The sequence below is a fragment of the Lissotriton helveticus genome, chromosome 4_1, assembly GCF_964261635.1.
Source record: "Lissotriton helveticus chromosome 4_1, aLisHel1.1, whole genome shotgun sequence".
Lineage (NCBI taxonomy): Eukaryota > Metazoa > Chordata > Amphibia > Caudata > Salamandridae > Lissotriton > Lissotriton helveticus.
The window spans coordinates 794,639,199-794,653,752 of record NC_136063.1 but is presented as its reverse complement, the minus strand read 5'-3'; the positions used below and the strand labels follow the sequence as shown (position 1 = coordinate 794,653,752).

General features: G+C 44.0%; 1 protein-coding gene across 1 annotated transcript in view; it reads right to left on the bottom strand.

Annotated features, from left to right (window-relative positions):
• The window catches only part of ESCO1 (establishment of sister chromatid cohesion N-acetyltransferase 1), a 272,848-nt gene extending 262,419 nt beyond the window's left edge, over nucleotides 1–10,429 (bottom strand). Inside the window, exon 1 of the mRNA XM_078687434.1 lies at nucleotides 10,314–10,429. The gene's annotated coding sequence lies outside the window, so the exon portion shown is untranslated. The remainder of the gene's footprint in view (nucleotides 1–10,313) is intronic.
• Between the last annotated feature and the right edge of the window lie 4,125 nt (nucleotides 10,430–14,554).

Genomic DNA, 14,554 nt, shown 5'->3' with positions numbered 1-14,554 from the left:
GACATGTGTTGGAAAATGGAGGACTTTGAAAACAGTCAGAGGAGGAATAACGTCAGGCTACTGGGTGTGGCAGAAGGGACAGAAGGGCAGGACACCAGGCAATTTGTGGTTAACCTATTGAAGGGGGCTTTCCCAGAATCCCAGTGGCAGTGGGATATGGAGATACAGAGAGCACATAGGTTCCCATTTACAATGAAGAAAGCCCATGGCTCGGGTGGTGCAGGGGGTGATGGGCAAGGAAACCTCCCAAGGGCTATCTTAATAACTGTAGGAAACTTTCTGCTCAGAGAAGAGATTGTCAGTAAGGCTAGACCTGATAATAGGAGGACATTTGAAGGCGTAACCTTCTTTGCCAGGCCTGATTTCTGCCATGCCACTATAGAGAGGAGATGGAAGCTACGGCAGATGATCTCCCCTTTTCAGGCCCTAGGTGTGGAGGCATATCTCTTATTCCCTGCTAGGCTTAAGGTGATCGTGAGGGGTAAACCTTGGATGTTCACATCCGAAATTAAAGCACAACTATTCCTGGAAGAGATGAAAAAGAAGAAGGAAGGTTAGAACTGGTGTGGCATGGGAACTTATATCAATCACTGCTAGTAGACCTCAGGTAGAAGGCTAAAAGGGTGAATGAGCAGTATAGCATACATATAAAGTCTAAGCGAGAGAGGGATACGACTAGCGCAACCTAATGCGGGCACACATAGGTCCTTTGACCTATTTGCCTGTAAAAAGAAGGGGAGAGTCAAGGGGTGGAGGGGGTGGGCTCAGGGGAGGGGAAAAAAACAGTAACAACAATTTTTGTTTCAATATATGATTTAACACATTGTCATCTTTCTAGAATTCATGGTATGTCTATATATTGGTTGATGAGCTTAAAAAGAATTGGTCTTATTAGGTACATCCTTCAACAACTTTCGGAATGGCGTGTAAGATAGCAACAATTAATGTTTGTGGTCTCAACGACATGAATAAGAGGATGAAAGTGGCGGAATATTTAAAAACCCTGCGTTTGGATTTAATTTGTCTGCAAGAGACACATATAGAAGAGAGTAAGACTTATCTTTTGGAGCAATTAGGATTCAATGTTCTCGCAAGTACTAAACAGGGTACCAGGACTAGAGGGGTAGCAATTTTGGGAAAAGGTAGGGACGTGATTATTGTGAGAAAGAAGGAAGATAAATGGGGTAGATGGGTGATTGTGGAAATAAAATTTAGGGGACAGACAATAACTATTGTCTCAGTTTATGGATCCACAGAAGATGACCCAGAGGTGTTCCAATTCTTAGATATTGAGTTGGCTCAGTGGCCCGAGCCTATAGTGTGCTGTGGGGATTTTAATATACACGACCCAGAGAGTTTTTTTACACAGTCTGGGGGGTCATATCGGGGAAGGAAGAAGAAGGTATATAAAGCACTAGCTGCTATGGTGTCTCACAATGCCTTGGTTGATCCATGGATAAAGCTACACACCACATCTGGATGGGAGTACCTTTTACTCCGCACCACACAAAGTAATGGTCAGATTGGATTATTTCTTAACGTCTACTACCCTACTTCCTGGCTTACATATAGAAAAACTCCCACGGGTTATATCGGACCATAGTCCGCTGATTTGTACGCTTAAAATTACTCAAATACAAAGAATACCCTCGCAATGGTCCTTCGAGAGAGCTTTACTAAAAGATATCACATATAGGGAGCATATGGTTCCATGGATACAATACTTCTGGGAAGGTAATAGAGGGACAGCATCCCCAGGGGTGGTCTGGGACACGTTTAAGGCTGGAGTAAGGGGAGAAACTATGAGTTTTGTGTTGGCAAGGCAGAAGAGGGAAAGGGATAAGAGAAAACAAACAGAAAAAGAGCTACTAAGAGAGGAAGATAGCTTGAGTAGGGCTATTGTACGGAAGCTACCACTGGAAGAACATTTATTTAAAATCATAGCATTGAAAGCGGAAGCTGTTGAAGGATTGGCCAGGAAAGCGTCAGATAATTATTTAACGAAAAAGGAAAGAACATGCGAATATAGCGAGAGAATAGGGCAAGTATTAGCAATAAGAACTAGGCAGAAAACAGCAGCAGCAATAATAAAAGAGATAAGGGGTGGACAGGGGAATGTGGTAATAGATCCTAATTTAATAAGGGAAGTTTTTAGAAGATTCTACTCAGATCTATATACCCCAGAGGATATAGCAAGTCCGGCAAATATTGAAAATTATTTCTTGAATATTTTACCTCCGATATTGCCCGAAGAAGACTGTGAGATAATGGAGGGCCCTTTCAAGCTGGAAGAACTAGAGTCTGTCATCGGAAGTTTACCAGCGGGGAAAGCAGCAGGACCAGACCTAATACCAATTGAATTTTACCAAATATTTAGGGATGTGTTATGTTATGTTATGTTAATTTCGATTTATATAGCGCCAAATCACCGACAGGTCTCTTAGCGCTTGCTTTGGGAACCCGTCCTGGCTTTCCCTGCGAGATTACCCCTACTGGGCATCCCCAAGGTGAAGACCAGGCATCCCGCCACGGGGGGGCCGTAGTGGAGATTAAGCAAGCTATTGCCCAGAGCTGCAGAGTGTGAACCCATGATTCGAGTAGGCACTGAGGCGAGAATTATCGAGTCCGTGGACATTTGGGCTCAAGACCCTGCCGCGTCGGGAATTGAACCCTGGTCCCGGGTCTGACCTCTGCATCAGGGTCTGCCTCCTCTAACCAGTGAGCCACACTTCTCACACTGTGCTACTTGCAGATATGTTTTATACATTGACGCAAGCACAACTAGGGGTATCTATTCCGGAATCCTGGGGCGGAGCTAATATCGTTATTTTAAAAAAAGGTAAACCACCAGAAGCACCAGGGTCCTATAGACCCATAACACTGATGAACTCGGATGTAAAAATATACTCAAAAATACTGGCAAAAAGATTGGCAAAAAATATTGAACAATTGGTAACCCCCACCCAGCACGGGTTTATACCTGGGAAAGGGACAACCCAACACGTTAGGACTGTAGTTACCATCCTCGATGCCGCAGATGTCTTCGGAGACCCTGTTGCAGCGCTTTTGCTTGACGCTGAGAAGGCGTTTGACAGGGTCTCTTGGGATTATCTGTGGTATGTTATGAAGTGGTGCGGGATAGGGGATACGTTTATAAAAGCTATACAGGCCTTATATATCACCCCCACTGCTAGAATTAGCGTTAATGGAGGGCTCTCAGCTGCAGTTAACATTGCTAGGGGGACCAGGCAAGGGTGTCCTTCCTCGCCTCTACTTTTCGCGCTATATTTGGAGCCGTTACTGCGGCGTTTTGAATCTAATGTGGATATACCACAAATAAAAGTAAATAATTGTATAGTGAAGACACTAGCATACGCAGACGACGTAGCAATTTTAACATCAAACCCTACCTTAGCGATAAAAGAGGTAAAAGCGGAGGCCCTAATGTTTGGGCAGATATCTGGGTACAGTTTGAACAGAGCCAAATCGCAGAATATAAAGAATACATATACTAGGTGCGATGATAACAGAGTGGTTAGCTCGGCAGTATATTTGGGGGTTTCACTATCGGCGGACTTGAGAGTAATAGTTGAGAGTAATATGGCTCCATTAATTTTGGAGGTAAAGAGTGACTTAGAGAGAATGAACAATCTTCATTGTTCCCTGTTGGGATGCACTAATGTAATAAAAATGTTGATACTGCCCAAATTTCTTTATTTTTTTTAGAACTATTCCTTTGGTTTTTGAAGTTAAATGGTTTAATTTGTTAGAGAATGTATTGAATAGATTTATTTGGGCACATGGGAAGACCCGGCGTGCATATTGTTATATGACCCTTCCAAGAGAGAGAGGGGGGTGGGGGGCCCCTGACTTTAGAATGTACCATATGGCAGCAGCATTACAGTACATGCAGGGACTAATCGGGGGTGGTGGACTCGAGGAAAGAGTTACGACCATGTCCACGGAAGTGTATTCTGCAGTGTTGGGGGTCGAGACAGAAAATTGTTTATTAAATTGTGCAGAATTTGGGTACTACAAAAGGACTAGATTTAAGACCGTAGAAGCAGCAGTTAAGATATGGAATGCTTTTTGAAAAAAGGCGAACCTAGGAAGATATAATAGGTATATCAGGCTATATAAGAACAAATCTTTCCCGGCGGAAGTCTTCGCTGATTTAATAATGGCTGGATGGGCGCAAAAAGGGATAATACAGATTGGGGACTTAACGGATGAAGAGGGGATTGTCCAATTTGAAGATTTAACCCGCAAATATGGTGTTGCAAGTAGGGATTTTTTTAAATTTCTACAGATAAGGAGCTTTCTCAGCAATAAGCGGGGTGGGGCAGCGGGCTTTAGTCGAAATGAAATACTGGAGAAAATAGTATTAGGAGGGGATTGTACGATAAGATCTTTTTATGCAAGTCTTGCAAAAGGGAAGGTGGATGACATGGATAAATTTAGTAACAAATGGGTTGAAAAACTGGGGGGAGATTGAAAATTTTGTGGAATCACTTGACCTGGGGCGTACCATTTTATGCTCGGGTCCCCTCCAATCTCAACACTATAAAACTCTGTTTTCGTTGTATCACACACCGGCTAGAATAGCTAAATGGGGAGGTTCGACTGGTACCACCTGCCCTCGCTGTAATGCTGTAGATGCAGATATTGTCCATATGTTTGCTACCTGCCCCCAGCTACACACTATGATTAAAAATATAGAAGAATTTATGGGTAATACTTTAAGAATACGAGTTCAATTGACACCGCTGTTAATATTGCTGGGGAGGGATATGGGAGAAGATTATACCTATAAAGAATTTATGTTTATTGCCACCGCAGTATTAAGGCTGTCAATAGCAAGAGCATGGCTGGATAAGACCCCCCCAGTAATGCAAACTTGGCTTTCAAATTTATTAGGCATGTATAATTTGGAAAAGGCAATATACTTACGCAAGGGGAAGAAAGTTAGGATTAAAAATTTGGGAGCCAATTGCGAAATGGAAAGAGACCATGGCAATATAGTAATTTATTTGTTTTGAAATGGTTTAGGAAATACAGACACTTGTAAATCACAAGCCCAGGTGGAAATTGTGTAATGTATATTATTATTTCCCTTTTGTATTGCATAATAGGAGTAGTCTCATCAAACCAGATGTGGTTAAGTATAAATTTAAAATTATTTGACAAATTTATAATATATGTATAATGTATGTGATACAATGTGTAATGAAATAAAAATATGGTTTAAAAAAAAAATAGATACATCTCCAGGAAGCAGCATTCCCAGAAGAAACATCGCTAATAGTGGAATTGACTTCACCTACTTGATGTCTCAATCGCCAATCAATGTGGGGGTGGCAATGCAAGGTACAGTCACTAAACACTGAATGCAGGGCTGATGAACCACTTGGCCCCAAAAACTCACCTACAGTCACACCCCAAACTATTCCATGACACAAACAGGAGGAACATGAATTCCAGAATAGTTGGTACCTAAGCTGGTACCGTCACTCGTTGACCATAAGAAAGTAGCACAAGCTGCAGGGTAATGGGCAGCCACCACCACCAATTAACATAAGGGGCACTGTGCTTTCCACTAGTCTGCTATTGTGCAAGATGGCCTTGGAGAGGCCCGGCAAATCACTTCCCTGGCTCCCTTAGTAAAGCCTATGACAACATAGGCACAGATGATGAGTAGGCAGCAGCTACCACATCCAGAAAGACTCCTTTCAAGCTTAGGTTCAACAGACTTTGGTACAGGTGTTTGGCACGTTGACCTGTACACGAAGAAAACCCTCCCTGCACATTCTGAAGGCCCAGTGACTTAGAATGCAAACGGTCAGGGATGTATCAGGAAATAGAACACTGCCCTTCAGATGAACATATATATTCATTGCGGTAATCATGTACACATACGAAAAAAGGAAGCCAATTTCATCAATTTGAAATTCTTTCAGACATCAAATCGTTATATATTTGCATTTACGTGTTTTATGAAGCATCTCGCTTTAGCAATACTTTCGAGGTTCTTGATGTGACGTATTGATATTTTTAGGATTTGATCAATCCGAATCTCCATTTGGGCGTGTATTTTTTGGGTATCCAGACCTAACCTCTTTGAGTAATAAATACAAATTAAGAGTTTCTGACACATTAGTTGGATAAAACCACCAAATGCCCTAACTCTATAAAACATGGAGTTCAATCACTGAAGACTACATTTATCTTGCACCTAGCAGCAACAAGGCATGGGTGAAGGGCTAGGCTTGTGCCAAATAATGATTAAGATAGCATCTTAGTGGCACCAGAAACCTACCTGCCATAACCCAATACCAACGTTACCAACTGGGTTACGCAACTATTTCCTCTTGTCAGTCTAAGGAATACTCAACCTCTGTGCATCTAGACCGCTTTCCACCTGATCTGGTGCTGTTCGGGAGGAGGTAGCTAAGGAGGGAGTTCATCAGGTATGAGGTACCAATCAGCGTTATGGAATATTTCAATGCAGACCACATTAAGGACACTGCTACTAGAGGACTGGATGAAGTCCACCTCTCCTCACTCAAATTCCTCAAGGCTAACAATTAACTTGACTGACGTAGCAGGGTCTAATGACCACATTTATCTGCCTGAAAAAGCCCCCAGCTCACCAGTGGTACAGGGTCAAAACATGTAGTGGCAGAGCAAAATTCGCTCTAAATACTGAGCAATCCTAATGAATGAAAAGAACGAATCAGGTGAATATAATCAAGAAAAGCAAAATGATGATCAACAAATGATGCAAAAGAAATAAAGTAAATATGTACATAAATCAGCACAAATGGAACTCCATATAATCTGTTTTTACTATTACGGTTTATTCCCACCTCAGGATGATTAAATACACCTTTTCCGAGAATGTTGGCATTCCACACACTCCTTCACTCAATGCAGCTCAATGAGCTTTGCCAATGTGGGTTGGCATGGCAATATGAGAATACATTTTCAACGGCTCAGGTGTGCATACTCTGCCTTTCATCCTCCCGAAGGTGAGGAAAGTAACACTACCAAGATAGCAGGTGATATATAAAAAACAGGTTTGGGGGAATCTTCTTGCTCTAAACGGGTCTACGAATAGCCAGGAGTGAAAAGAAATGAAACTGAAGTGTGTCAATTAAAACGACCAGCACAAACTAATGGGCATCATCACTTTGGTTGTGAATATCCCTAATGTGTACATTTTTCACTAGCCGGCCTGAACTTCTAGTAGGTGCATGGGATTTACAGTCACCATAGAAGAATTTCTCTCTTATTTGGTATGGATGAATACAAGGTGATAATAAAATAAAGAGACAGAATACACATATTTGTACCATTACCACAGAGTATTGCATCGAAGCGATGACTAACAAGATTCTATAGTTACCAGACCCCAGGATGCCACAGAATCAAGATGTGTACTTTTTTTGATTTGCATACTTTTAAAGAAATGTGAACTATACTGGAAATACTAACATAAAGGTTTCCTGTACACACATCTTCACCACAAGACATGTCTTATGTCCTGATGAAGTAATGGCATTTTTTCACCGAAACACACGTCGCCCCCAGTGTGATCCCAAAGGAAGGAGATGTACCATTAGACTGTAGAGTAAAAGAGAAGGAATACGTAGTAGTACATATTTGTATGGAGCTCTATTTAAATGTATAGTCAAGTAGGGGAGTATTACCAATACAGAGGTGTAGGAATTGGAGCACTACTCGTCTCCACAGAGTGGGTGAATTTGAATATTTCTGTGATTTATGTAGAATGATTGTGATGGACTGAATTGGTTGTGAGTGCAGGTTCTTCTGTTCGCAGGGTGTAGTTACTTTACATCACGGGTACTCATAGTACGGCCCGCGGGCCAACAGCGGCCCGGCAAGCCTTCCCTGGCGGCCCGCGGACCTTGCACATATTGTACCGGCGTTTTAATTATTACTATTTTTTTTAAATAGTGTCTGCCAACACAAGTTGCAGAAGCGCGACTCGGAGACTGCTGCTCTGTGGGGGCCGGCCGGGCGATTCCTGCCGTAGTTAGAGTGGAGCAGGGGCGCTAAGAGGTGAACAACAGAGCCTCATTAACATGTTAATGGTCTTTTAAAGACCTGTTAATGCGCTCGGTGCGGCTGTCTGTGTGTGTGTGTGCTCCAAAGCTGTCTCAGCCCGGGCTGACACAGAGGCAGGGTGAGATGACAGAGGGAAAGGGAGGGAGAGGGAAAGAAAGTGAGACAAAGGGAGGGAAAGGGAGACCGAGTGAGAGAGGGAAGGAGGGAAAGGGAGGGTGAGGGAGGGAAAGGGAGTGGCTTTACTGGCTACCCTCAACCAAAGTTAAAGGTTTGGAACAAGAATGAACTATAACTGGTATAGCCTGCAGGATTGGTAAATTAGAGCTGAAAGTAGGCGATAAAGTTATCATGGCAGCATTACGAATTTTAAAATGCTTATCTTTACTCATATTTAACTATGTGAAGTTTAGGAGGGTGCCATGTGCTTTACTGCAGAGTCCCTTGCACTTGAGTCTACTGCATTCAAGATCCTATTAGCTTTGATTCAAGAATAGTTTCTGCCTAATACTAATACACTGGTAATAAATGTGAATTCTTCTTACTGCAGGCAAATTATGGAACAAATCAAGGAGTGCGGAATCCCTGAAGTTGAGACAAAGTGAGGGAGGGAAAGGGAGACCGGGTGAGGGAGTGAGAGGGAAGGAGGGAAAGGGAAAGGGAAAGGGAGGAAGGTAAAGGGAGGGTGAGGGAGGGAAAGAGAGTGACAGTGAGGGAGTGAGGGAGGGAAAGGGAGGGAGGGAAAGGGAGTGAGAGAGGAAAAGGGAGACAGAGTGAGGGAGTGAGAGAGGGAAAGGGAGACAGAGTGAGGGAGTGAGAGAGGGAAAGGGAGACAGAGTGAGGGAGTGAGATAGGGAAAGGGAGACAGAGTGAGGGAGTGAGATAGGGAAAGGGAGACAGAGGGAGGGCGACAGAGGGAGGGGGACAGAGTAAGGGAGAGTGAGAGAGGGAGGGAGAGAGAGAGAGAGAGAGAAAGAGAGCAAGAGAGAGAGTTGTCTGGTGGCTCAGTGGACGAAGGTGTCCGCTGCAGGGACCAGTGATCAACCTCATGGTCAGTTTTTTTTGGTTAGTCTAGCCCCGCCCCCTCCCCCACTGGCTCCGCCCCCACTGGTGCGGCCCTTGGACACAAACCACACTGTAAATTTGGCCCCCGAGAGAAAGTTTGTGAGTACCCATGCTTTACATGAACGTTTGCATGAACTGTGATACATATGAAATGAGACCGAATCTGTAGTACGTTTGTAAGATGGACATGCATTCTGACTATTGTATGCAAACTATTAAAAAAAATGAATTGAACATAATAGTTGATATTATTTGTCCCTATCCTGACCTGAAATGAATAAGAAATATAGGTCTGGCGGGTGTTTCTTTTTTTTTTAATATACTTCTTTTCTGTAGCCTGATAACTCACACATAGGGTTACCTCACTGATATATTTGAAGTAAACAACTAAGGACTTAAAATCCCAGTTTCCAAATGCAACAGGAATCAACTGAATATTATACAAGGAGTCGCCACATAACGACTATGGAGGTTACATAAGAGCAGATGAATGAGGCGGAGCAATTGCACTAGTTTGCAATAACACAACATCTGCATAACAGTGTTTGCAGCAGTCTTCTTATAATCAATACCCCCTCAGGTTCCTTAAATGTGCCTGCCTGTCACCCCCAAACATTCAGTGTTACGTGTGTGTGCCAGTACACAGCTTCCTTTTAACGCTGTGAATGCTGGGAGTTCAGTTGTAGTTTTAGTTCACTTCCATTGACTGACTAACTGGACTGATGCCCCAAACGCCGGTGATTTGTTGGAGCACGCGAGGTGGTCCCGGATGACATCTGATAACCATGCCAAGGCCAACAGGTGGGCGAACCAGTATCTTATTCACAAGAAGCCCATAACGACGGCGCAAAACAAAAATAAAGACACAGTCATTTGTGACGCGGTTTGGTAAAAAAAAAAACCTAGTCTGCAAAAAAGACATTTGCAGCAAATGATTAACTCTCATGGGGCAGATGGGTGAGTTTGTAAGAATGAGTTGGTGAACGATGAAAAATAATACGTAGTTGAAGCGTGCAACGGTGATATCATTAACCCCCTCCACCCTCTCTTCCGCTTCAGGCCTGCACCAATGGCTGACTACTAGACTGCCTTTCCAAGCCCGAACAGCAAAGGCCGAGTAACGGATTGAACGCCACCTGTGTCCGGCCGGAGCCCGTCTTTACCTGGGAGCTTCGAGGCTGTAACCGCGGCTCCTCCAGCTGCAGACCAGCACCCAGGCTTCCCCACAGCATTGAAGCCACAGCTCCTTCTGTGGAAGCAGCGCAGTCACGTGACCCCAGCCGAAGGAATTTAAAGGCGCAGTGCTCCCCTCTGGACAGCTACCTCCCTTACAAGGACAGCATGACAAGGCCCACAGACAGGGGATTTATGAGGGTTTTCTGCCAAAAAAAAGATTTAGGGAAGATTAGGATTTCCAGATGTGGGGCTCCACTGAAGTCTATGCGACTGCTTAACACCGGGCCTGCAAGCTATAGTTCTAAACGCTATCATAATAATAATCTGCTTTTATACAGCACTCACAGCCACAATTTAACCTATAGTGGGCATCATAAAGAAATGATTTCGCGTTGATGCAGGAGCTGAAGAATCGTACGAGGGAGCATATATTGGAATAATGTCATCGGCGCCCTGAGGGTGACAGCTGCCAGGAAAGTGATACATTGCATTTGAGGTTCAACACAGTTTAGCAGTATTTGGTGAACTGTGTACTTTCTTCAAAATATGTAAGGAGTGGGGTTAGATTAGTAAATTAGCCCCTGAAATATGTTGAAAGAGGCATACACTTCACCAAAAATGCACTGATGAGTTAGAACAGTAATTAACTGATCTGTGTCCTTATTTAATACATACATGCCAACGGACCTGAGGCATGACACAAGTCCATGCAGCACAGAGGGTCCCCTCAACTCTTCTGGGGTCCCATTCACAATATCTGTGAGAGATGGGAGATTTAGGGGCACTCATTACTTTTTGAAGGGGGCTCATCATTTTGCATTATACCACCGTCTTCAATGACTGAATGAACATAATTTATAAAGCGCACAAAGGACCATGGGTGGCTAGACACTAGTGTTGCAAAGCCGCATAGTGAACTGATAAGAGTACTTCAATAGTACAGCGCCTATTTAATTTTATAAACAGGTTTTTTAAGGCTTTTCTAAAAGGGAAATGCATCTTCATGGATGTAAGATGGCATGGAAGAGTATTCCAGAACCATGCCGTAGCAAATAAGAAAGATCTGCCCCCCCCTCCGCCCCCATTTCTTTTTTCGGACTTGGCCCTTAGGCCATTGATATAACCTGCCTGAACCTCTATTGGACGAGACAGCGCTACTCAAGGAACCACTCTATCTTTAGTGTGAAACTAGATGCATATCACAAGACACTTCCTTGGAACTATCTTACAGACTAAATAACCACCTCACTATACATAAAGGTATTACTGTCCAAGAACCCCATTCTTAAATACCCCAACAATGCCTGACCTTAGTGAAGCTTTGCAACAATTCCTCTCTCTTAAATGTCTTTCTATAAATCAGGCCCATGGCCAAAACTTTTACAAACCGAGTGTGCTTAAACTCATAACAGCAGTAGCATCTCCTTTCAACAACCACCCTGACAGTTCTGCTCCACAGGACTCCTACTCGCACACATCCCACACATACATAGAACCAGATCATGTGGACGGGCGTTCTCTTATATTGCTCCGAAATCATGGAACAGCCTCCCATCCCACAGCCTCCTACTCTGTTCTTGAATTCTGTAAGAAACTGAAAACCTGTTTTTTCAATTAACTCACCTATCACAGGCAGGGCTAGGCACACACAGCTGCTCAGCCAGTATACCCTCATGGGCAGTACTGCGCTTTACAAATACACAAAACATTACAACTCTCCCCAACCCCACACTCCTTTCTCTCCCTTGAAATCGAATGCATGACTCGTCGTGAGACCAACCAATACTTGCAACCTACAACTAAATCCTACCAACCTGCACAAAGAAAACCCTTCGCTGAGGAGTTTTTCTGCCCCCTACACCCAACAGTTTTCTCCCAAAAATGCCACTTGTGTATCACGTTATTCCATCAGATGGAATTCCCATCATGACAAATGCACTCTCTCATCACTAAAACTGTATGAATAAAATCTCAAAAGGAATTTCACCAAGGCTCACTCTACCTATTCTCTCCTCCCTACAGAAATTTCTCATCTTGTGATTCACTTTCCTGTGGCCCCTATCTAATAGTTTGTGTTTTACAGCTCCAATCCATGCACTACTGGGCATCAACTCAGTCCATAAAATTGATATTCCTGACCACAATAGCCTAATCCCACGTAAAGCCCTCTTCATATTCTTCAGTAAGGCCAAATGTTTCAGCTGAACCAAGCAATTCTTTCTCAAATGAAAGACTAACACATCAGAGCAACCCCTACCTTTAAACATTTCTACCTACCATAGCAACAGCTAATCCTAGAGCAAACCCCCGTGCCACACCACATAATCTGCACAGATATCAAAACCAAGCTGGCAGCCATGTCTCCTTGTCTCCACTTATCTCCCAGCCCGTTTGATGAAGAATTGACCCCATATCCAAACTGACAGAGAGGTTAGCAACACATGCACTAACAAAAACATGTTAGAACAGTAACATTACATGAACAAGTGATCTGGTCTCACATACCTCCCATAACAACTAGATTTCCACTGCCTAAATCCTTTTATCACTACCTCTGAACAACCTTTAATGCCAGCCTTTGTTACTGCCCCTCACCGAAAGAAATGTGTCTGTAACGAGGAGGGTCGGAGGGTAGAAGAACGGACACCACAGACCGAATGGTGGGTCACTGAACATCCCTCCCATCCTTCTATTCAGGGCGACTGGTCATCGTGGCCTCTCATAGAAGAAACGGACGAGAAAAAGGAAGGCGCCTTTAACTGGGCGTATACCGAAGACGAGGACACACCCACCCGTGACGTCGGCTTCACCAGACTGGAGAAAACCCCGGAAGAGAAGGAGGCGGCGTGTGACGACACTCCGGAGGAACAAACAGGAGCGTCGTGGAGTGTAAGGAGCAGCGAGATCGGAGAGCGGAGTACGGAGAGAGAGCAGGAAGGCGAGCCAGGAGGCCAACGTCCCTACGAAGCGCCGTGCACACTCCCGAGGGAGGAGTGTGGCTGGGACAGGTACAGGGGAGAATTGCGGGCTGGGTTGGGAGGCGGGGAGTCTCTCCACCGTAGTACTGCAGTAGACATCGCCCGCATTGTATATAACCTGTATATAACCCTTGTCCTGATCATACCTCGTCCTACCCCTCCCTTCCCATACACTCTATCCTCACCACGTACCTTCAGCACCACCCCCAGACTGTAAATACACGAACAACAGCGGTGTCCTTCACTTACCTGGTTCCCCGGGGGCCCCCTGTAAAGAGACCTAGAGTCCTGACAACCTCTTTTCTCTGTCTCCCTTTTCCAACTGTCGGAGAGGAACTAGCGGGAACAAGACACCGTGGAGACAAAAGAAGAAGAACTGAAGACAACTCTAACGGATCCAGCGGAGTTCGCTAGAGAAAGATTGACCTCAGGTACCAGAAAGACCTTTTCCAAAATAAAACCATATCCAAACTTAAAAAGTCTACGGTCTCTCAATACACCCACGCTACAGTGTCCCAAATTCTCTGTCCGGTAACCCCATTCTCAACTGTAACAGTACTTGCAACCACTGAACACTGTTTAACCTCTTCTTATGCTAATGTGCAAATGTAGCATTCTTGTAAATACTCTTGCCCCCTCATCATCGGCTAGAGCCATACTACTGATCAGTCTTCCCTATCCTCAACCAAATCTCCACACGCAGTATTCTTCTTGACCCCACATCTCAATAGACTGATGTTACTCCTTAGGCTCAGAAGTTCTGATACTGGAAAAGTTCCCAAAAATAACCCCAATGTCAGCAATGAAAACAAAACTACCTGCTTACATTTGGTACAAACTTGAGGCAAAATACTGTGATCAAATGATCCAACAAATGTACTGTTATCATCCTCTGCACTATCCTTCCCCCCCCGGATCCCTCGAGAAGCTATTGTTCCAACATCCTCCTTCCCATTTCCCCTGCTGATGGCTCATCCTTAAAACAGCTTCCCATAAAAGGCCACCCCTGTCAGCTTACCTGATATTGGAGCAGCAGACAAAATATTTTTAATCAAGCTCATAATTAAATTCACCACATCATCCTGCCGCAATTTTACAGACCAGCACCTGTTTTTTGTCTGATACCAAGCTCTGGATGCCACAGATCTGAGCCTTTCTTGTTGATATGCTCTCAGTTTTGAAGTTTCCAAGGACGTCTCAATCAAGTGCACTATCCCTACTAACCCATCTGCCACAACTTTACTGGCATT